We start from the raw sequence: 25,691 nt of genomic DNA, 5'->3' as shown, positions 1-25,691 counted from the left end.
GTCCTAACTAGGTGGGCTGCCATCTGTGGGCACCTGTTAGCACCCTCAGATGTAAATTGGGATTTTTAAATACTAGTACATTTTTTTAAAATTTTTTAATTATATAAACAACAATGACATATCCAACAAAAATATTTTTTTATTTAATTCAGGTAATTCATGTAAGTTAAGAAAACAAACTATGAAACAAATACATAGTATAAAATTATAAAAATTACAAATTGTATGTAAACTTCATTGCACATAATGCATCAATGTTTTAGGCAAAATAAAATAAAGTGCATATTTTAATCTTTCATAACACGAGGATTTGAGGAATGGTTAATAAACACTGGTTTTGTCATGTAATCACCTGATGCATTACTACAAAACAGTAGAGTAATTCTATCTTTGGAAACTTTGAATCCAGGAGTTGATCTTCCATTTTTCGAAATATAGATGCATTTTTACATTTTTTCCCAATATAACCCGGATTAATCCGCATTGAACACCTGGCCTGCACTATAAATGTTTATAAACTTTGAGAGCTTTTTGTTTAATAAGATTTTCATCCAAAGGAATTTTCTTTTGAGATTTTAAAAGATTTCAAATCATCATAGATTTCTCTATTTTTTCCATTAGAATATCGCATACATGAGCAACGCACTTTGCACTTATCGTTGACCCAGTATTAAACACTTTTCTCAGATTTTATGTTCATTTTGTTTGATTGTTCGAATTGTTAATTCATTTAAATTTAAAGTCCCTGCAACAACTCGTGGTTTTTCCCCATTTTTCAACGATCCGAGATTTTTATTTTTTTCTTCGAGAGAAATTAATTTTATTTTCAATGTTAGTTTTTCCCTTTCGTTGCAGTTTGTGGCCATTACTACAAAAACATTTTTTTCACATAAAAAAGCATTACATATTGTATGTAACTCACCAGAAAATAAAGTGATCAGCTTGAGATTAACACACTTATGATTTTTAATGCACTTTCCTGGCAGAAAACGAAGACAATTTTCAACAATAAACACTTTATATTAGGAAAAAGAAAACCAGGACGTCCTCCTAAATGATTTAACGATGACTTCTAAGGTCGGAACAGGCCATGCTAGGCCTAAATCCTTGATACGCATGATGATGATGAAACACTTTATATGGTTAACAATTGACGTACATATGTGCTAAAGGGTATTTCCCCTAATATAAATTCGCTACTTATAACTACAGTCTGGCTTTGCACTTCACAACCATATGTCTGGGGAAGGAGTGTCCTAGGTTCGATTCCTGTCGGAGATGTGAGGAGCTGAAGGATCTTCCTCAGCCATAGCCAAGTTAGCTGGTCTTGGGCGCGGGCAGTAGGGTTTTTTCCGCCAGTTTATCTGGTGTTTTTCATCCCGCAAGCAGGCAAACTGGCCCCGTGAACACACAGGGATACAGCCAAGAATACCTTGTGGCATAGGAGTGACCATTCTATCCTTGTATTTCGGTTACAAAATCCAAGCATGCTTGGAAGGTTGTGGGCCCTAATGGCCTGTTAAAGCCATTGGGATAGACTTATAACTACATGTGGGATACGGGAGACACAAATTTAACAAAGATAAAATTTGATGTTTACATTACCCAGTGAAAAACATATGAAAAGATAAAGGGTTACTACAATTTGTAGACTGTGTTTTTATTGAAACCGCACCGTATAAGTACCACGTTAAACAAGGGTTACTACAATTTGTAGACTGCGTTACATCGAAACAGCGTTATACAACGGTTACCTGTATCCCATATTTTGGGAAAATTTATGCATGCAAAATTGTATCATTGATCTTGGTGGGGAGGTATTTTTAATTCATGGTACAGTTATGTGGTTATCAGTGAAGAGAGGTGAAAAGTGATGCCAAAACCGAATATATCTGTATTGCTTAAAATTACACTATGGATCAACGATCTAAAATATGGAGAACTGTTCACATAAGAAAAGTTACAATTGGTAAGAGAGTTAATAGTTTGGCTAATCTAAAGAATGGGGGAAAGAATACGTAGAATCTATTATGGGTGAGAAAGCAAAAGAATTACAGTGGCCTCACAATTATCAAACCATCAAACAAGTGAACCATCAATTTACCAAACCTTCAATGGATTAGCATGTTAAATGAATGATAGGGGAATAAACATATTTGATAATCTGTAATTCTTTTTTTACTTCCATCCTTATGTGATTTTCACCCCTCAAAGAAAACTGTTTTTATAGCTTAAGTGGGGGGGGGACAAAAAAACTAGCCACTACAAGAGCAAAGAAAGCAAATTCACCAGTTGTCCAAATATTAGTGAATAAAACTGAAAATCAATGTTAATCTTATTAAAAAATAAAACAGAAAAACTCCATGATTTTTCAAAGAAAGAAACATATAGCTTCATTTCAACTAATACTTTTGTCTAATAATTTTGGCTCCAATTTAGAACCAGTATAAATGATGCTCCCAAGTTACTGCAAATGTTTCTGGGTGAAATGGCTGCAAGAAGGAACCGACAGAGTTTGAAAGGCACATTGTGTTGGGATGCCATGTTGCAGGACTATCTGTTTGGCAAATAGTTGACAAATTGGGCCAACCCAGATCAACAATCAATGATACCATACTGAGATAGGAATGCAGGGAGTCAACAGCAAGTGATACCTGCGGACAACCCACGACATTCACAGAACATGACATAGGGTACTACAAAGGATAATATGTAAAAATTGTCAATCATTGGCCGACACATTGAATGGGGGAGTTCAGGCACTGAATGGAACATGAAACTGCACAAAAACATTCAGAACTGAGGCTAATAACATGGATTTCCAAGTAAGACTGCAATATGCAAGTCCCACATTACCTGAACCAGCATGCAGCACCATCTTTATGTGCAAAGAGCGTGCACAGTGGGAAATTGAAGGCTCGAAAAACTATGTTATAGAGGGATGAATCATGCTATACCCACTACCAAATAGATGGATGGGTGTGGGTGTGGCGAATGCCTGATGAACGTCTCTTACTAGAGTGCACAACCCCAACTATAAAATTCAGAGCTGGCATGATCTTAGTTTTTCCTGGTTTGGCCTCAGACCTCTGTGGTGTCACAAACGCTGAACTTCAAGAGGTATTGGTACATTCTGGACAACGTAATGCATCTTACTTTGTGGTGTTTCTAATGGAACTGACCATTGTCTCTTTCAGCAAGCCAATGGAGGGGTATTTTTGCACCATGTCATAAAGTTGCTGCTGCTGTAACTGCATGGTTTGTGAACATGAACATCGCCATACTTGACTAGCTTCCAGAGAGCCCTGATCTCAAACCCTACTGAACATCTGCGGCATGAACTGGAGCATTGGGTGAGGACAAGGGATGTCTGCCCACAACAGTCTAGGACCTCATTACATGCCTATAGGAAGAATAGTCCAAAATTCCCACTGATCACTACCATAAGCTTATGAAGAGTATGCCCTGTAATAGTGCTGCAGTCATAACAGTGAAAGGAGGTCCTATATCTTATTAAGGTAGGCATCGTGGCTGTTTGTTCCTTATACTATGATGTTGTTGATTTCTTTCTGAGCAGCGTATGCAGAAACTTCAGAAGTTGAAAAATTTTGACCGGAGAGCTTATGAGAATATAATTTTCTCAGCATCAGAGTTGCCTTAGATTGCACTGCTTAAAAGGCATGAGCTGCCCAAGCATCCATATATTAGTCTTTTATTAATGCATTTGATAAAGGTTTCACTGGCCTGACAGCTGTTTCGAATTGGCTGATTCTCTTCAGAGACCAGGCAAAAATTTTAAGAGAGCAAAAACTCTCATTCAATACAAAAGCAATCCTATGCCAGAGAGTTGCATTTTTCATAAGTGAACTCTCCATCAGCGCATAATAGTATTTATCATAGAAAGAGCCATATAGATTCATTTTGCAGCTTAAATTATATAGAAAATTGTGGATATTAAATATTCAACATTCAGTTTTCTACCTGATCTCTGAAGAGAACCAACCAGTTTGAAATAGCTGTCAGGCCACTGAAACCTTTATCAAATGCACTAATAAAAGCAGATGCATAATATCATTTAAGTTGTGCAAGCTAAGGCACTCCAATGCTGAGGATTGTATTCTCCTAAACTCTCTAGTCAAAATTTTAAAACTTCCCAAGTTTCTACATATATTCAGCTTTTAATAATGTTGGATGTTTAATATTCAAATATTTTAGTTCTCACAGTTTCTGAATGTATACAGATTACCAAAAATTCTTAAAACTAACAATTCCCAATGACTTCTGCAGATGCTACTGATTCTTCAAACTCTTTCAGTCAACTCAACAATTAACAAAATCCTAATTCCACTTAATGGGCACTGTTGTTTATATGTGCCATCCAGTTGTTTTCAACTGTTGGTGATCTTGTGAACAAAGGCTCTCCATCTCACCAAGTTTCGTCTTTTCTATCAGAAGTTGTAAATTCATGTCATTAAGTTTCTGTATGTTATCCATTCAACTCTTTCACTGTCTTTCTCTCACTCCCATGCCCTCAATTTTCCCCAAGATAGGGTGACAATGAACTAAATTTTAGTGATCATTGCCTCAAAGAAGCATTCTGTCTTTATATTCTTTAAAATCTTATTATTATTCATTCATGTGGTCCATGGGATTCTTAATACTTTCTTCCACATCTGTAATTTCCACATCTGAAAGTAAATTTGCTTTCTGTCTTTCTTCTTAATGTAGCTTTCACATCCATTCATCACTACTGGAAATACCATTGCTTTAACAATTCTAATTTTCATGGCCTTACTAGTCTCCAAACTGCCAGAAGCCATCATTTTGTTTTGCTGATGTTTAAATTAAGGGTAGGCTTTTTTTTTTTTTTTTTGCTTTATTTACTAACAGAATCAATTGCTCCAGATCTTCCTTAGTTTCAGCTATGAGGGTTATATCATTCGCATATCTTAGATTATTTATTTTTCTACTATTGATCTTTATTCCTGCTGGGTCTTTGTTTAGGTGTTAGCCATTCTCAAAATATATTCACTGTAAATATTAAAAAGATAGGGTGACAATATACAACCTTGCTACATTCCTTTTTTCACTTGAACACTGTCTGTTTCTCCAAAACTGTTCTTACCAAAGCTTCTTGATTGTCATAGTTCTCTGATTAAGAGAATTACATGTTCAGGTATTCCCATTGCTCTCATGACATTGCACAGTCTGTTGTTATGATCCACACAGTGAAAAGCTTTCTTATAATCAATAAAACAGATAAATACTTCCTTCTGACCTTCTCTTGTTCTTTCCATAATCCATCTCAAGTTCACTATCTGGTCTCTGGTTTCTTTACCTCTCCTAAAAACCTGTTACTTCTTCTGGTATTCACATATGGTTCCAGCCTTTTTTGAATCACTTTCAACATAAGCTTACTTGTATGTGAAATTAAAGCAATGGTTCTGTAATTCTCACAATCTCTGGGATTTTAATTCTTTTTTTTTTTTTTTTTTTTTAATTGGGATAAATACTGCTTTTTTTCAATCTCTAGGCCAGTATATTTTCTTTCAAATCTGTCGACAAATTCTGGTTAATATATTGATGACTTCATCCTCAGATGCTCTTAACAACTTCACTGACACTCCATCAGCTTCATTAGCAACTGTTCCATTGTTCATATCACTTTACTTTTTATTATTACAGGTCCCTCAACAAATTCTCGTCTTTCAAATTTTCCTTCTACATTAATATCTTGTATAAATCTTCTATATACTTTTCCATCATGGAATAAAATATTAGGGATAAACCTCACTGAACCTTTATCTTTCTAAACAGATCTCTTGTTCTATTGGTAATATTTCTTCAATTTCTCTGTGCCTTTTGTTTAGATGTTTTTCTTTCTTTTATCTTTCCTAGCCTGTCTCTGGAACTCTACGCTCAACAGTCTAACCCTTTCATTGTTTCCCTGAAGTTTCATTTCTTTTTTTTTTCCTTCTGCAATTTGAATAGCTTCTTCTGACAATGAAATGATTCTTTCTAACTAATTTAATTAGATTCTTTCTTACTTCTTCTGTATATTTTGTTTCTTCCCATAGTACTTCTAATTCTCTTCCTGTTGTATCCAAGCTTTTTTTTAATTTCTTTCCAAGTTCTAGTTTAAATGCTGCATTTATATTATTTAAATCAAATTTCATACAGTTTTTTTGTTTTTTCTTAGCCCTTAATATCAATTTAACTTCAATCCATAATTCATGATCCATTCCACAATCTGCACTAGGTAGCATTTTTTGCTGCTTTTTCTGGCAACAATATAATCTATAAGATTTCTTTCACTATTAAGTGAAGTCCATGTGTACAATCTTGTTTTATGATATTGAAAGTAATTGTTTAAAATAAACAAACTGTTCTCAACACAAAACTAACATCCTTTCTCCTCCTTCATTCCATAAGCATGATATCCCATTGCTCTCATCACATTCCAGTCTGTTATAATTTACACAGTCAAAACCTTTCTTTATAATGAATAAAACAGATGAATACTTCTTTTTGAAATTCTGTTGTTCTTTTTTCAATAATCCATCTCAAGTTCACTATCTGGTCTCTAGTTCCTAAAGTTGGGGGCAGTGACCATCCTTTTTTTTTTGCATTCCGACCTAATATTAATAAAAAAAAAAAATCTGCCTTATCAATACCACACACTACTTGGTAAAATCTACTGTAAATTTTTCTTTCCCATCTTCACTTACACCTGCAGTGTGTACATACACCTATGAGTGTGATATTTACTGCATATGCCTTTATTCTGATTACAATTATTCTATCAGACAAACTGGTTTGTAACACAAAATGTATTTTCTATATTTCTAGTCACTATGAATGTCACTCCATTTTTTCAAAACTTTCATGTCTAGAGTAATAAATCATGAAATCATCAGTATCACACAGTCCCATTCCTGTCCATCAAAGTTCACTAATTCCTAAAACCTTAACTCGAGTTCTCATTTCTTTCTTTACTTGTAATAATTTTCCTTGATATATGCTTTTACATTTCATGTTTTGAGGCAGTATGGTGTGAGATGGAGGTGAACAGAATGAAATATCTAGTTGAGTTGCTATTATAGACCTGATAATATAGAAAGGCAGTGAGAAGGAAATGTATAGGCAAACTGGTCTAGCTACTAAGAAAAGAGTGATCATTATGGGTGATTTTAATTATGATAATATAGACTGAAATGGAAGAGACAGCATCTGGGGAGGGAATCAAATCCAAGACTCTTGATCCACGTTGATCAAGGGTCTTGGATTTAATTATCTCATCAAAGAATGTAATTGTAAACGAGGTGTTGAATCTCCTTCCAGTTGGTGACAATGACCATCAGGTGACTACCTGTTTTATTTATGTTGGCCAGCAATATAAAGACATCCGTGAGAAACGGATATGTGGAACTATAAGGCTGGTGATTATGACACACTCAGGAGACGGATTGCAGCACTATCATGGAATGAAGAATTGGATGAAAAGGAGATCAATGCTTCTTGGAACTTATTCAGGAATTATCTGAATAGGTCCCAAGAGGCGATATTTGAATGCTTTCCAAACTCAAGAGGTCAACTAAGGTGAGTGTGAAATGAATAAATGAATAGGTGAAACATGCAATTTAGAAAAGAAGGCATTGTGATGCAACATAAGATGAGTGCTGATAAGCACTGGTTGTACAAGAAGTACAAAAGAAAGCAAGAGAGGTAGCTCACTTTGTAAGAGTAGCAAAAGTGCAGTATAAACAGCAGTTAGCCAACGAGACCAAAAGAAATCCTAGGAATGTATGGTTTAAAATGTATGTAAATTTTAAACCATATTATTGCTAATTTAAATTATTAAATTAGCAATAATATGGTTTAAATTATTAAATTAGCAATAATAATTAAATTATTGCTAATTTAAAAGCCAAAAGGCTTCAGTTTGGTGATGCAAAATTATATAAGCAAAGTGGATATTAGATCCAGCATTATTTCAAAGCTGAATGTAGAAACTATGAAAGTTTCTTTTGTAAGTTGACCAGAGAGCTTGTGGGAATACATTCCTCAGCATTCATGAGTTGCCTTAGTGTGGACAAAAAAGACATAAGTGCTGCCCAAGAGTGTATATATCTGCCTTTTTGCTCTCTTAAGGTTTCTGCCTAGTCTGAGGAGACCCAATGAGTTCGAAACAGCTGTCAGGCCAGTGAAACCTTATAAAAGTGGACTAATAAAAAGCAAATATATAGATGCTTGGGCAATGCCTCTGTCTTTAAGTAGTCCACACTAAGGCAACTCATGAATGCCAAGGAATGTATTCTTGCAAGCTCTCTGGTCAACTTACAAAAGAAACTTAAATAGTTTTTATATTCGGTAAATAATGCTGGATATAACAACCACTTTGCTTATGTAATCCTAGGAAGTTTTTTCAATACGTGACCAGTAGAAGAAAGAATGATTATGGACAAATGATACTGGTTAGAAAGAATAGGTAGAATGATAACTACTGAGGAGGATATAGTAGAGATATTAAATGATAGTTCATAAAGGTATTTCTTCCTCATGAAAGTAACATCATGCAGAATTTGAAAGCATTGGGAAAGGAAGAGGAGCCATTTATGGTGAGTGATCAGGAAGTGTATGAGGAATTGAGTAAACTTAACATCAATAAAGCTGTAGGACTTGATGGTATATCATCGTGTGCCTTGAGGAAACGTTCCAGAGAGTTAACGATGGCTTTAACTCTTTAATTTGAGTCTTAGATTTGAACACATTCAAAAAGAGTGGAAAGAGGACAAAACTGTTCAGCTTCATTAAGGGAATGATACAACTAAGGATTCAAATTACAGACCAATCTGTTTGTCTGGAGTTAAGGTGTCTGAATGTATACAAAAGTCAAGAGGTCAAATAAGGTGAGTGTGAAATAGATGAATAAAGAGGTGAAGCATGCAATTTGGAAAAACATGGTATTACGATGCAGCATAAGGCTAGTGAGGAGCAGGATTCAGAACTGGGTTGATGATGACAACAACATTCTCTTTGATGGATAGCAAGAGTTTGCTAATGAAAGGTTGTGTTTAGCAATCTACTTTCTATTTACTTACTGTAACAAGGCAACAGGTGCACTGGACTAAGGGGAGACATACACAGTGGCATATTTAGATTTTGCTAAGCTTTTGATAGATTGCTACATGACATTCCAGTTTAATTACCAGATTGTCATGTAGCAATCTATCAAATGCTTTAAATTAAAATTGGATAGTAGATTTCTGCATTGGATTGGGCATTTGCTGACTAATAGGTATCCAGAAGGGTGTGGTTCTGTATAGGGAGCGATATCTTAGGGAACACCACTGGATGATCACCAGAGGTGTTCCCGAAGGGTCTGTTTGGGTTCATTGCTACTTAAAATGATATTGGGGAAGACTGAATGGTGATATACAGTTGTTTGCAGATGATGGTAAGTTGAGAAGAACTGAGGAGTACAATGGATGTTGTAGCCTCGCAACATCCATAAACTTTCTGGAAATCTGCATTCAATAGTCTAACCCTTTCAATTTTTTTTATGAGCAAATGAATGGTTCTACCAGTTCAATGTAACAAAATGCATGGTTTTAAAGTTTGGGAACATAGATGGGATGCAGAGTACAAGATTGGCAGAGATATTGTAGGGGGAGGTGGAAAAGATTAGGGATCTTGGGGTGTTGGTGTATAACGACCTGAAATTTCAGGGGCACTTTGCTAAAAATGTGGACAGCACAGCGCATTATTGGAATGATGCAGAGAACACTAACATGTAGGAGTAAGGATGTTATGATTCTGTTGTATAAGACTTTGCTCAGACTACATATGGATTACTGTGTGCAGATTTGGTCACCAGGTTTTCAAAAGGATAAAGAAATGTTGCAATGGGTTCAGAGACAAATGACTAAGATGGTTTCTAGTCCCAAGAATGTAGAGTATGAAGGCATACTGAAGGAATGCCTAATCTGAAGGAAGTAATCGCATAATGCTGTTCCAAGGACGCTTCCATTTCGACGACTGGTCGTGGCTCATAGGCGCACCGAAACAAGCTTGCGTTTAGTCACGTGACACTCTGGCACATCAGCCCTGTATACGGCATCTATCAACCTCTTTTGTTAATACAGACAGCAACATTTCTTTATTCCACAGAAATTAATATTGTGATGAATGGTTTCGCGACAGTAAAATTAATCTTATTACTTATTGAACAGCCCTCGTATATCAAGTTCCAAAGTTCTTTTAATTTTTTTTCCAATGTGTATTTCTAGTCACCTCTGTAACATAACAGATAAAACTTTTAAACACTTTTCTTTATAAAAGACTCCAATTAATGAAACTTTCCACACACATATTTCAAAAATTCTTCCATAGCTCTCACAAGTGTTTTCTATTTATGTATTCTTTCCACTTGACACTCTAACACACATCTAGTTTCCACTTCAGTTATGAAGCAAGAGAAACTGCTAGCATTATATGTTATTCTCACAGTGCTTTACTTGAAAGTGATAAAACTCATACTTTCAATGAAATAAGTAAGTCTACTTAACTTATGTATTTTAAATACAGCTAAACATTAAATTTAATCTTTATCTGGCTTTTAATCATATGAATTTTCACTGCACTCACTTTGTGAAAAAAAAAAATTGTCACTCAATATAAATGTAACATAAACAATGCACAACTATATATGTATATATAAAAAAATACGATTCCTTTGTTCTTTTGTGACATAATTAAAATGGCAAAAGAACCTACTAATTAGAAAAAAAAAATTCAATTTTACCTTTATTTAATTAAATAAAAATACTGCACAATATCTGTATATACAGATATTGTACAGTATTTTTACAGATGTATACAGATATTCCATATTTATATGGAATACGAGAGAAATTAGTCAAACGCTAAAATGTTCAAACACTCTTATGAATCTGAGAGTTGGGTTAGAAATAAATGAGTTCATCAAAAACTGGAGACCACAGGCATGAGAGGAGAAAAGTTAGGAGGTGGAAAGACAGCAGCTAGAGGTCTGAAATTATTATTATTATATGGTATGTCCATGAAGTCTGGAGACTGCACAGTAACGTTAATTAACAGTAACACACAAAACCTACTATACTTCTCCTTAAACTCATTCACTGTCAGGGCACTCACAACTAATTCTAGCAATCGATTCCACTCATTCCCCACTTTCCACGCAAAAAAATCTAGTCAGCACACCTTACTAACCACTCTTATACAACTTCCAAAGATGATTTAGTTCTCTGTTTGTCATATACTGAAAAATTTTCTTTGCAACAATTTTATAAAACCTATTTAATATCTTTTAAATTTCTATCATGTTTCCTCTTTTTCACCTATCAACTAAACTTTGTACCCCCTACCCTCATAGGAAGAACTCCAACGGTCTGTCACCAGCTTGGTCACTCGTCTCTGAATCCTCTCTTTACCACCTCCTGGTCCCCAAGAAACCCAGGTGACCAAATCTATGCACAGTGGTCAAGATGCAGCCAAATCATAGTCTTATAAAGATGACTTTCATTACTTGTAAGAATGTGTTTCAACATCCAAGTAATCCTTTGAGTTATTTTACCAACTTTTAAAATATGACCTTTGAAATTCAATTCTCTGTCCACCACTATCCCCAAGTCACTAGCCTCATCAATTTCTTGCAATCCAGTACCATCAATGTGATACCCAGTATAAGTGCAATTACATTTTGCAACATTAAATTAAGAATCATTATCCTTTGCCCACAATGCCAATTTATTTAAATTATCCTGTAGAATATCTACATCACTTTATCAACTACTGCCTTCCCAAGTTTTGCATCATCAGCAAACAACTAAATATCCTCTCTTAATTTTTTCCCTGGAGTGCTTAAGGGTCAAAGCAGTATAACTGAGAGGAGACTCCACATAGCCTTTAAAGGAATGCAAAGAACTGACCAGAGCTTCTGACCTAATGTCCAATCCTCACCTGCTTGTGGTGCACCGTGTTAGGTATCTACCTGGATACTGAACGAATGAGGATGAGATGGCAATTTGGATTTAGCCAACCAAATTGTATTCTTATTGGCTTAACCACAAATAAAATGATGGTACAATATGACAGAATTTCATGTATGAATTATACAAGGCCCTAATTGTTCCAACACAGAACTAGGGCGAACAGCAAAAAGTCAGCCACTGGAATAAATACTGAAACACACCCCAACTCAACATTACAAGAGTTCACGATCAGTACTATCAACATAAGAAGCCTGAATGGTAAAGAAATGGAGCTGGCTGAAGAATTCAATAGGTACCAGATCGATATAATAGGAGTGAATGAAACAAAAAAGACAAAAACTGGTGAGATCTTTCTAAGCAATAAATACAAAATTTATATTCAGGCAATAACAATCAGGGAAAAGAAGGAGTAGCTATAGTATTAAACACTAAATATGAGGCTAATCTTCTTGAATGGCAGATAATATCAAGTAGAGTGATGTGGGCAAATATCAGAATGGAGAGCTGGACAATGAGACTTATTTGTGCCTGAAGGTTCTATTAAGGTAGAAGTGGGGGAATTTTAGATCCCACAAAAAGTTGGTCCTTGTTGGGGATCTAAATAGCAGAGTAGGAAATGATTGTCAAACATATAGAAATATGGGAAAATTTGGAGAAAAGAGCAAAGCTATTTTTTTTTATTATTATTATCCGATGGTATTATTACACCAGACTATGGGGGGGGGGGGTCATAGCAGAAGCGTTCACGTTGAAACCCCTGTCGGCTTGTTTACAAGCCAGGAATCCTGCTGCCAGCGATCTACAGAACAGTGTAATATAATACAGTACAGTCTTCTATAGGTTTCTACAGTTCTATAGTGCTACTAGCATCCCCTTTATCAGAGACACAATGACTAAAACTCAATGGCCCTTATGGGAACTGGCCCTGACAATCTTCTCATATAATACAGAAGGCCTCTCCTCTGTAAAAGAAGATCCTATTGCAAAAATGTGTAAAGAACAAAAATGTGATATTTTATGTCTACAGGAGACACACAAAGGACCTCTACAAGCCAGACCAAAAATTGCTGGAATGAAGCTCATTAAAGAAATACCACATGAAAAATATTGAAGTGCTATTTTCACTTGGCAGGAGATTCAGGTTACAGGATGCCTAACCACAAGCCAAAATAACATAGAAATCCTTGGAATAGATCTGGATAACATGTATTTTCTCAGTATATAAACCACCCTTACTTTTGAAATTTCCCAGTATTTGACAGAAAGGAAACCTGATATTATTATAAGCAACTTTAATAGTCATAGCACACAGTGGGGTTATAGTGAAACAAATCAGGAAAAAGAGTTAGTCAAACAGTGGGCTAGTAATCAAATTAGTCTTATAGAAAATCTTAAACAGCCATCATCATTTAACAGTGGAAGATGGAAAAGAGGATATAACCCAGACCTTGGATTTGTTAGTAATAGAATAGCTAATCTGTGCACTAAACAGGTACTTGCACTAATCACCAATCCCAAGATCACAACATAGACCAATAATGCTTCAAGTTTTCCCACCAGTCCAACTTAAGGAGATCCCACTTAGATGCTTTAATTTTAAAAAAGCTAACTGGTAACAGTTCTCCAGAGAATTAGACATAAACCTGTCCAACATTTCACCCACACCAGAAAATTATGGAAAGTTCATCAAAGCTATTAGACGGTCTGCTACCAGGCACATCCCAAGAGGTTGCAGAACATGTTATATTCCAGGTTTTACAAAACACAACGTGGAAATATATGAAAGATATTGTGACCTATATGATAAAGATCCATTTTCATCAGAAACAACTGACATAGGAGAAGAACTATAGCAGCACTGTCTGAAAAAAAAGAAGTCAACAACGGGCAGAGAAAATTAAAAGCATAGATATGAAACACAGTAGCAAGAAAGCCTGGCTTTTACTCAAAAATTATCTGGAGACCCCACAACAGCAGCAACCAAAGTGAATATAAATGCAAACCAAATTGCAACTCAGCTATCTATGAATGGTAAACCGAGTACCAAAGTTAAAATACCTAAAAATTAGGTTAAAAAAATTAGGGATTCAGAAAACAATCTCTTTGAAGAACCATTTACTAAAGAAGTCTAGAAAATGCCCTAAAAGTCTTAAAACCAGGAAAAGCTGCCGGTATAGATGATATCAAAAACAAGATACTAAGAAATCTTGGAGAAAAGGCAAATGAGTGGTTGCTAGAATTTTTCAACTTTTGTTGGAAATTTGATAAAATACCCAGCACATGGAAGCAAACGAAAGTAATACCTATCCTGAAACCGGGTAAACCTGCTAAGGATCCAAAGAGCTACAGGCATATAGCTCTCCAATGCACAACACTGAAGCTGTATGAGCGGTTAATCTTGAACAGACTAAGCCCAGAAATAGATAAAGTGCTAATAAAAAAGAACAGACAGGATTTAGACCAGGAAGATCATGCACTCGACAAGTATTAATCATAACACAGTTTATTGAGGATGGCTTTGAAAGGGGGTTAGCAACAGGAGCTGTATTTATAGATTTCACAGCAACATATGATGCACTGTAATGAAATGCGTTGTTATTTTCAATTTATATACAGGTAACCCTCATATAACGCAGATATTAGGTTCCACAGAAATGCTGTGTTATATAAATCGCGTTATGCAAAACTCCGATCACACAGAAAAAGTAGGATTATGTTCCGAAATCTTTTTTTTTTTAATTATATAAACAACAATGACATATCCAACAAAAAATATTTTTATTTATTTCAGGTAATTCATGTAAGTTAAGAAAACATATAAACTGTGAAACAAAATACATAGTATAAACTTATAAAAATACAAATTTTACGTAAACTTCATTGCACATAATGCATAAATGTTTTAGGCAAAATAAAATAATAAAGTGCCTATTTTATTCGTCATCAGTCTTTAAAACGAACATTTTGTAGATGTTCTTTATTTACGAGTGGTCAGACATCGTCATCATTTGAAATCTCTTGGACATTATTTGTGTAATTCTCATTGCATACTTCGACTGGTTAGCTATCAAGAAGGTCAGTAATAAGACCTTCCTTAAGTTAATAATATGGAGCTAAACAAACATCCATCTCCTGATGGATGTTTGTTTAGCTCCAAACCATCTCCTGAATTTTCCGGAGGGATTTGTTTGTTTAGCTCCAAACCATTGAGGGATCATTATCTGTAAAATAATGTCCTAACTTCCTAGTCAAGTCCAATTCGTCTGCTAATTTCTTTAAACTGAATTCTTAACGGATTCATCACAATCAGAATCTTCGGCAGAACTTTCCCCGCCATTTGGTTCGACGTCATCTATTAATTGTACCAGTTCCTCTTCATTTAAATCTGTTTCTCCAATTAATTCGCTAATTTTGTTTTAAACTATATTGCAAAAGCCCTCTAAGTAGCCTTTGCTATAAATTTTTTTTTTTACATAAAAAAAAAGCATTACATATTGTATGTAACTCACCAGAAAATAAAGTGCTCAGCTTGAGATTAACACTTGATTTTTAATGTGCTTTTCTGGCAGAAAATGAAGGCCATTTTCAACAATAAATACTTTATATATGGTAAACAATTGACGTATATGCGTGCTAAAGGGTACTGCCCCTAATATAAATTCACTACTTATAACTACATGCGCGATAAGGGCAGATGCAAATTTAACAAATATAAAATTGGATTTTTAATTCGCGCAGTGAAAAATATATGAAAAGATAAAGGGTTACCATAATACTGTGTTTTAATCGAAACCGCGTTGTATAAATACCGCGTTGAACAAGGGTTACTACAATTTGTCGACCGCATTATGTCGAAACCACGTTGTATAAGTACAGCGTTATATGAGAGTTACCTGTACTTGATATTTCGTTATTCCAATTTAGTTGTGCATGCTTTCTCTCTCTGAATCTTTCTTGCTTATATTATTAGATACCATGTTTATCTACCCTTCGCACTACAAGTCTTATGCCTAAGATACTAGAAATTTTTTTTAATTTAGACTGTGCCACTAATATCATTTAATTAGCATAAAACTCAATAATACGGCCGGCAGATTTCTCTCTCTCTAACACAAATTCCTTCAATAAAACTTTACACAAACAGTCATTGTCTATTCTTTTACTAACTTTATGCTTTGGCTATCTCACTTAGTTTCCTGCTCACAAGTCCGATTTATTTAGGAACAGTGTAGTTTTAAAATAAACAATCAGGCAGCACTCCTTTAACAAAAAAATTAAAACACATTTTATTTACATTATTAGGAAATATACATGAATTAAACAATAGGGAGATTGCTTTCTCTATCCATCTATAAAAATTCTTTAGCACAAATTAGAACCTTTTTACTTCAACATTAATTAATTTCTTTAAATCAAAAACCTATTAACTCTCTGCTTACAAATTTAACTTATCAAACTGCTAGTTTACTTGCAAAGAGGTTAGTTATTTTTACAAATTTGATATCAATTTCCAACATGCCAATTGACTTGCAAAGAGGTTAGCTACCTCTCTGTTAAGTTACTTTTACAAACTTTATATCAATTTCCAACATGCCAATTGACTCTCTTAAGGACACTTCTTATCACTATTAAACAAAAATCTTAAACATCCTTCTATAACAACTATAAGTGGGAATATACAAAAGTGTGTAACTTACAAAGGCTCTGTATCGCAAATTCAGTCAAAAGTCTTTCACTAAAAATTCTACGGCAATTCTTTCATCTCAGATCTCGAGCTTCCTTCAGGAAATTTGGCTTCAGCGGTAACACTTCAGGATGTTAGCAGGCTTTTGGACTGCAATCTGCAGTACGCGAATAGCACATACAAGAGGTTTCAGCATACAGGCAAATTCTCCTCTGGATCCTACTTCGGGAACTTCTGCTTCTAATTGCCGCCACTTCTGCTACTAATCGCCGATGACTGCAACTGCCGCCGACTGGCTCTGGCTCTTCTCGGTAACAGCGCTTCACTTTTGCTCTTTAGGCACTTGGATCTTGGCTCTTCTCTTTATAACTGGGGCCTTGCCTCTTCTAATTCTTTGCCGCCACTGCTCTGGTTCGAACTCCATTTATAATCTCAGCTCGCTTCAGCTCTGGTTCCAACTGCATCTAGTTTTGACTTCTGATGACTCTCTCTTGACGTCTGGAAGCAGGGAGCTCCATCTGCAGCCTCTGAAAACCCTCTCTCTAGAAGTCATCTCTCTCTCTCTCTCTAGCGACGTATCGAACCGGGAAACTTCTCTATGCTTAGCTCTGTCCCTTTTTATTATGCCTTCTCTGAGACCTCGCATGAAGTTTGTAACCCCAGAAGAATTCAGCATGATTCTTCCATCTTAAGTTTCAAGTTCGGTCAGCTCTTTGTTCTCTTCCGAGCTTTCTGTTGATTGTAATTTGCCAGCCAACGGAAAGTTGTATGAACCTTTCTGACTGACTTAAGAGGTGTTTATGTGCAGAGCTTGTAAGCCTTTCACATACACACAAAATTTCATTAAAGTTCCGGCGGCAAAACATAGCCTTGTTTTTTAACACTCTGAAATATTCTTATTAAAGGAGTATATACAGTTAACTTTCAAAGGGTTATTTACAAAAATATCTAGTACAAAATATACAGAGACAAACAAGTTATTTTTACAACATTCTCATGAGATTTGACCTCTGTAAAAAATCGATGTAATGTGCTTTAGAATATTTAAGCTACAATCGAGTTTTTACAACACTATATCTTAGAAAGCTTATAGTCAAAATTTACAGCATGGCAAACAGCTATCAATTAGTCGAGGTATTCAGATTGCTGCTATTCAGCAGGAAATTCTTTGTTGAGTTTCAAGGAAAAAATAGCAGATGGCATATCCAGAAAAATGGTCTACCTCAGGAAAGTGTGCTCTCTCCCTTGCTCTTCAATATATATTCTAACGACCAACCTATAAACCCACACTCAAGAACCTTCTTATATGCAGATGATTGGGCAATAGCTTATCAAGCAAAATCCTTTGATAACATTGAGAAGCAGCTCACATAAGAACTAGAAATCCTTACAGTTTACTATAAGGAAAACCAACTGAAATCAAATCCCAGTGAAACTCAAATGTGTCTTTTCCATCTCAACAATAGGGAAGCAAGGAGAGAGTTGAATATAGAATGGAATGGCATGAAATTGGTCAATTATCCATATGCAACTTACCTAGGTATCACATTAGACAGGACTTTAAATTATAAGTGACACATAGAGAAGACAGCAGCTAAAATTCAAACATGTAATAATATCCTGCGCCAATTAACATCATCTCGGTGGGGTGCAAGTCCACAAGTACTACACACCTTTGCACTGGCAATTTGCTTTTAGACAGCCGAGTATGCTAGCCCTGTTTGGGAAAGATCATCACATGTCAAAATTATTGACAAAGTTCTTAATGAAACGTGTCGGCACATTATCGGCTGCCTTAAGCCTACAAAAATTGAACATCTATACTTACTGTCTGGTATTGCACCTCCTCAGATTAAAACAACACAGAAACAGCAACTAAATGATGAACGGCATCATTTATATGGACATGTTGCAGTAAATAGGGCTAAGATCAAGGAAAAGTTTTATTCACTCAGTGGAACCATTGGTTGATTCCATAAAAGCCACAAGGTCACAACAATGTGGCAAGAACAATCTACAGAGGCTCTGAATTTAAACAAATCTCTTCCATCCGGCTTACATCTAGACTGGTAAAGATGGAAGACATTGAAGAGACTTTGTTCTGGAATGGGCAGATCAAAGCAGAATATGGCCAGATGGAGCTACACAGACAATGACAGCTGCTCATATGGTGAAACACAAACCATAGATCATCTTCTGCAATGCTGCCTAATAGACATTAATAATATATGTACCCGAGAAGATTTAATGCAGTGTAATAAAACACCTTTAAAATATATTAATCACTGGATGAGTGAAATTTGACATTTTATGTTTTTGTGTAATATTTTATGCAAGTAGCATTTCTATCTCTTAATGCATGCTTTTAATCCGTATTCTTTTTAATGTTTATAAATTATATATTTAGTTTAATCCTTTATCCAAGTGTAAACAAACAAATTTTGTGCCTGAAGTATCTTCAGGACTGGAACAATTTGTTGTAAAGGTGGTATAAGTTCTCATCACTTGCCTTAGTATCTCCCATAATGCAAAGCACATCTCCTTGCAGACATGTATAATGCATTATGGGAAGATACTAAGGCAAGTGATGAGAACTTATATCACCATTACCACAAGTTGCCCCAGTCCTGAAGATACTTCAGATGCAAATTTTGTTTGCTTACACTTGGATAAAGGTTTAAACTAAATATATAATTTATAGTCTAACCAAGTGAAAAAACTTCCAATATTTTAATGTCTATTTCTTTAAATATATGCTTTTAATCATTTATATGTATGATCTTACATTCTCTGTAGTTCACACATGAAATAAATAAAATAAATAGAGGTCAAATTCATGTATTTTATACATTATGCAAATTATGGAAACAACTACCGTGTTAGAGTAAAACTTTAGTTTAATATAAACCAAAATAAACACTGGACATTCCGACCTTCACATTAAGGTCATCATCTGAAGTATACACATATATACAAAGAAAAAGGCTGCACTTCAATCTACATGGCATGCTAAAGTTACTGACCAACTATTACAACTATTTTATTTTTGTAAGCATGTTGCTCTCCAGCTTAATTTCATTTTGTAACCTAATGGATAATAATAATAATAGGACTCTAGCTTTGATGTAGTAAAGTTATTTTTTTTTTTGCCAGAGGTCAGGCCAATAGTTGTAACGGTTGGTCAGTAACTTCAGCATGCCATGTAGATTGTAGTGCAGCTTGTTTCTTTGTATATATGTGTATATACTCCAAATGATGACCTTAATGTGAAGGTCGAAACATCAAGTGTTTATTTTGGTTTATATTAAACTAAAGTTTTACTCTAACTCGGTAACTGTTTCCATAATTTGCATAATGTATTCTAATGACTGTGTAAGCATGAAGGAAAGGATTAATGTATTTTATACAGCACCTTTTCTGGGTTGTTATAAAGTTCGCATTTAGAAATATTCATACATGTTAGTAAATGCAGTGGTGATGCTTCCTTGATGTTACAGATTTTGCAGATGGGGAAGACTTTTTTTTGCCATTGCTAAACTTGATTGCACTTGTGTGGCTGGTCTTGAGGTGAGAGATCATAGTAGTGGCACAGTGATTAAACTTGAAGTTGATGATAGTTTCTGGTTCTTCTGCTGAATACCAGTGGTGACTCATATCCTGGAGAATCATTCTTTATACATTTTCTTTTTAAGTAGTTTTAAATTGATCAAAATCTCTGGTATCACTTGAAATTGCAGCCATTTTTACTACTTCATCTGCAATTTCATTTCCCTTTAATCCCACATGGGATGAAATCCATTGGAAAATTATTTGAAAAGTCTCTAAGTATTTCTTGATGGCTAGTGTATCAGTTAATAGCTTGAAGGGCTGCTAAGGAATCTGTGAAAAATATAAATTCCTTTGGGTTTCCATCATCTCATCTTCCTTTCCCTCTTTTACCTTGCAGTGTCAAGGGTTTAGTAATCACTGGACCTCAAACCATTCACAGGATAAGGTGGTCAGCCCTATGCCCTGGTGTTATCCTATGGACATAGGATACACCGGATAAACAAAACCTTTCAAATGTTGCAGTGCCGTGTTAAGGGCAATTACTTCTGCATGGCATGAGTTTCATCTTATACTGTTGTTTTTAGTTCTATATTTTGAGAGCCATAGATGAGTATGTCACTCACAGAATTGTCATTTGGATTTTTGGAGCCATTTGTGTAAATCTTTATTGAGTCAGATCCATCATCAAATTCCTGCTGTGTACCCTCAAGGGGTGTACAGGATATGACAGTACTGCATGAAAAAATTACATCATTACTAACTTCCTATCTACAATTTTCCTCCAAATCAGTCTGTTAATTGTCAAGACTCCAACATTATCAGATCTTATATTTCTATTGTCTAAGGCACTTTGTACCGTATCAATCCACCTATATCTTGGTCTTCCTCTGGGTCGTTTTCCTGCCAACCTGGCAGAGAACACTTGTTTTGCTAATCTTTCCTCTCCCATTCTATTTAAGTGACCATACCACCTGAGATTAGCTCTGCTAATGCATTCCTGGATGCTGACAATGTCAAGTTCTTTCCTAATATCCTCATTTTTAATATAATATTGCCATTGATACCATCTGTTCATGCCTCTAATCTTTCTCAGGCCTCTCATATCTGCGGTCTCTAGTCTTTGGTCAAGTGTTTTACTTCTGACCCAGCTCTCAGATCCATAAGTTAAAACTGGTTTGAGCACTGTCTTGTATACAGCTAATTTAGTGTTCCGACTAATTTCTCTCTTATTCCATATGAATTTATTCAATTGACTTCCCACCATACCAGCTTTGCTGATTCTGTTGTCTATTTCTATATTTAATTTACCATCTTCAGTAACATTGTGCCAAAGTAGCTGAAATGCTTTACTTGTTCCACAGGTTCTCCATTCACAACACAGTTGACATTTTCAGTGATTCTCCCTATTTTCATTGTCTTTGTCTTTTTATTGCTGACCTTCATACCATATCTATTACAACAGCTATTCAATTTAGTCAGAGAATCTTGCAGACGTAGCGGATTTATTTAGAAGTATAACATCATTTGCATAAAGCAAAGAGCTGACATTAACATCTCCAATTTTGATATCAGGTTTAATACCACTTTCCTTCATAATGTGATCCATATAGATAATGAATAACAGAGGGGATAATGTACATCCTTGTCTCACACCAGATTTAACATTAAACCATCTTCCTGTACTTCCTTCAATTCTAATTGCTGACTTACAACTCAAATAAAGACTAAGTATTGCTTGATATAATGCCCCATTGACACCATACAACTGCAGCGTATTGAATAGCTTCTCTCTTGGCACCTTGTCATATGCCTTTTCCAAATCGACAAAGCTTAAATACAGATCTTTGTTATATTCCCATGCTTTCTCGACTATTTGTCGTAAAGTGAAGATCTGATCCTGACAGCCTCTATTTGGCCTGAATCCAGCTTGTTCTTCACCAAGCTTTTCTTCTACAATTCTTCTCAACCGTTTCTCAAATATACTTGCATAGATTTTGCCAGGAACACTCAGTAGGGAAATACCTCTGTAATTCTCACATTCAGTTTTATTTCCCTTTTTATATATGGGTACTATGAGAGCTCTACTCCAATCATCGGGAATTCGTCCCTCTGTCCAGGCTTTCTGAACTATGCAGTGCAGCCACTGTAAGACTTTTATACCACCATACTTCAGCATTTTTGGTCGAATATCATCAACTCCTGCTGCCTTTCCACATTTCAAGACTTTGATGGCTTTTTCTACTTTAAGTATGGAAAAGTATTCCTGACTGCATGTCTGGTCAGTGCTTTTTACCACTGTGCTGTCATCACTGCTTGTTTCATTTAGCAGTTTTTCAAAGTAATTACTCCATACTTCAAGGATATCTTTTTCTCCTGTTTTCATGTCACCTTTATCATGTCTAACTCCTTTTATAGCACTCTTTCCTCCATTCCTAAGCTTCTTCAACAACCTCCAGAATATTTTGCCACCTTCTTGATATTTATTTTCTATATTCTTGCCAAAGTCCTCCCATGACTTTTGTTTAGCTAGTTTTACACAATGTTTAGCTTTCTTACATTTGTCTCTATATTCTGTAAGATTAAAAGCTGACTTATTTGTCAGGAACTTTTGATATGCTTTCTTCTTTTCCTTCACTGCCTCTTTAACTTCCTGTGTCAACCATGGAGTTCTGATTTTTTTATCCTTGCACACAACCTCACCACATGCCTCTCTGGCAGAATCAATCAATGCTTTCTTCAGAGTTTGCCACTGAATCTCCAAGGTTTGATTCCTGTTCTCAAACTCTTTCATTTTCTTTTCAATAATCTTTCTGTATTTTAGTCTACAGTTCACATCTGAGAGCTGCTCAACTTTTATTCGCTTTAAAACTTTCTTACATGTTATTCTTTTTGATATGAAATTAAATTTTATCCTGCTCAAGACTAAATAGTGATTACTTCCAATTTCAAATCCTCTGTACACTCTGGTGTTCTGCACCAGGGAGAAAACATCACTATCAACAATAACATAGTCAATGAGACTTTTCTTATTCCTTGCCTCTTCTCTCCATGTGAATTTGTGCACATTTTTATGTTGGAACATGGTGTTAGTAATAACCAGTCCATGTCCCGAGCAGAAATCCAACATATATATGCCATTATTATTAGCTTTGTTCTTTTCTCCAAATTTTCCCAAAATATTTTTGTATGTCTCACAATCATTTCCTACTCTGCTATTTAGATCCCCAACAAGGACCAACTTTTCCTATTTCATTGTGTCAGTTGCTTTTTCTAAAGCCTCAAAAAATTCCTCCACTTCTACCTTAGTAGAACCTTCTGTGGGACCATAGGCACAAATAAGTCTCATTGTCCAGTTCCCCATTCTCATATTTGCCCACCTTACTCTACTTGGGACTGCCTGTCATTCAAGAAGATAAGCCTTGTATCATCACTTAGACAGAACAAGAGGAGAAGAAAAGTTAGTAAAATTAATGTTTTTTTGCCAAAATGGCAAGAAAAAAAAAAGACCTAGAGGAAGACCAAGGTCTAGTTGGATTGATATAGTAAGATGCACTTTCTAGAAAGAAATACAAGATCTGATAATATTACAGTCTTCCTAGATAACAGTTAATTTGGAGTAAATCTGTTGATAGGAAGTTAGTAATGATCTAACTTTTTCATGTAGTACGTACTATCATAGTATCCTTTACACTCATTCTGAGAGTACATATCAGGAATTTGATGAGGATGATGAGATGACTAACATGCACTGCACTATCAATCCACAGAAGATATAAATGCATGCACAATACATGGAAGAGGTGCACTATATATCAAGGTCAGAATTATACGGGCACCTCTCTGAAGTTTGAAGACTCATTGAGGAAGATCCAATCTATCATACCTCTCATTGAACCCATTAGACAATGTATCACAACTGGCAACCTATGACAATGTATCACAACTGACTCTGGCAACCCATTACACTCATTTACCACTCTCCAAGCAAAAAATCTAGTCACACCCCTACTGACCACACCTTTATTCAACCCCTTGTTCTGGTCCCTCTAGCCAAGTGATGAAAAATTATATCCCCTGTATCTATCCTATAAAACCCTTTAAGCAACTTAAATGATTTTATCATATCCCCTCTTTTTCTCCTATCAACCAACTTCTGCAATCCACACACCTGCAATCTATACTCATAGGGAACATTCCACAGGTCACTCGCCCATGAATCCTCTCCACCGTTTCCTCATCCCCCAAGAAACCCAGGGGACCAGACTTGAGTACAGTAATCAACATGTAGCATATCAAGGCCTTATAAAGAGGAATAGCAACTTCCATATCTCTATTTGTTAATGTGTTCTTCAATATCCAAGTAATCTTATGTGCTACCTTAGCAACATGTCTTCTAAACTTGAACTCTCTGTTTACCACCACCCCTAAATCTCTAGCTTCATCTATTTCCTGGAGTACAGTGTCATCAATGTGATACACAGCTTCTAATCCATGTATCCCAAAATGCATAACTTTACATTTCTCGACATTAAACTGACAGCCTATTTAAATCATCCTGCAAGCTCTCCACATCACCTTGATTAACTATTACTCTACCTAATTTCGCATCATCGGCAAACAACTGAATATTTCCTTTCAGGTTATTTCCTATATCATTTATGTACAAATTTATCAGCAATAGTCCAAACACTGAACCTTGTGGCACACCAGGTCATCTGTTTTTGCCCTGATTCTGCCCCTCCATACCACTTTTTGATATCTGTCCAGCAGCCACCCTCTTATCCACTTAACCAGTGTCATATATTATTACTATTATTACTTGGACACCTCCAGGGAATCCCAGACTCATCGAGGGAGATTACTTGCACTACAACTCTCTGCCTTTACCACTCAATTCTCTAACTACATCAAACCACATCATCTATACCAATGCCATCTACTGTCCACCACTAGTATTTTCACAGACAATCACAAACATCCATGCCCACGGCAGGATTCAAACCCACAGTCCTTAGGCTGGAGAGCGGATATGCTGACCACTCGGTTAACCAGGCCAGGTGGTCCATATATCCATCCCCATTTGTTCTAATTTGCATAACAGAATTCCATGTGGTATTTATTCTCAAATGCCTTTGCAAAATCCAGCAAAATCGTGTAGCCATTTCCTTTATCCAACTCAGCTGTTACTCTATTATAAAATGTTAGTAAATTAGTAGGGCATGACCAATCCTTCACAAAGCCATGCTGATCCTCATACAGTATCATATTTTTATCTATCCATTCTTGAATTCTTATTTTTACCAATTTTCCTAGTACTTTTACCACCATGCTTGAGATACTGATTGGTCTATAATTTGCTACTGCAGTCTTAGAACTTCCCTTATGCAAAGGAATTATTTTGCTCTCTTTCTACTCCCTTGGCCAGA

The 25,691-nt window shown here is 35.6% G+C and overlaps 1 protein-coding gene across 1 annotated transcript in view; it reads right to left on the bottom strand.

The window, feature by feature from the left end:
* The window catches only part of LOC150097870 (ATP-binding cassette sub-family C member 1-like), a 626,276-nt gene that overhangs the window by 577,907 nt on the left and 22,678 nt on the right, over positions 1-25,691 (bottom strand). The gene's annotated exons all lie outside the window — the stretch shown is intronic.

Source organism: Typopeltis vanoorti, chromosome 16 (assembly GCF_054136105.1).
Source record: "Typopeltis vanoorti isolate ZY-2024b chromosome 16, IOZ_Tvanoo_1.0, whole genome shotgun sequence".
Classification (NCBI taxonomy): domain Eukaryota; kingdom Metazoa; phylum Arthropoda; class Arachnida; order Uropygi; family Thelyphonidae; genus Typopeltis; species Typopeltis vanoorti.
This window is presented reverse-complemented; position numbering and strand designations above follow the sequence as displayed.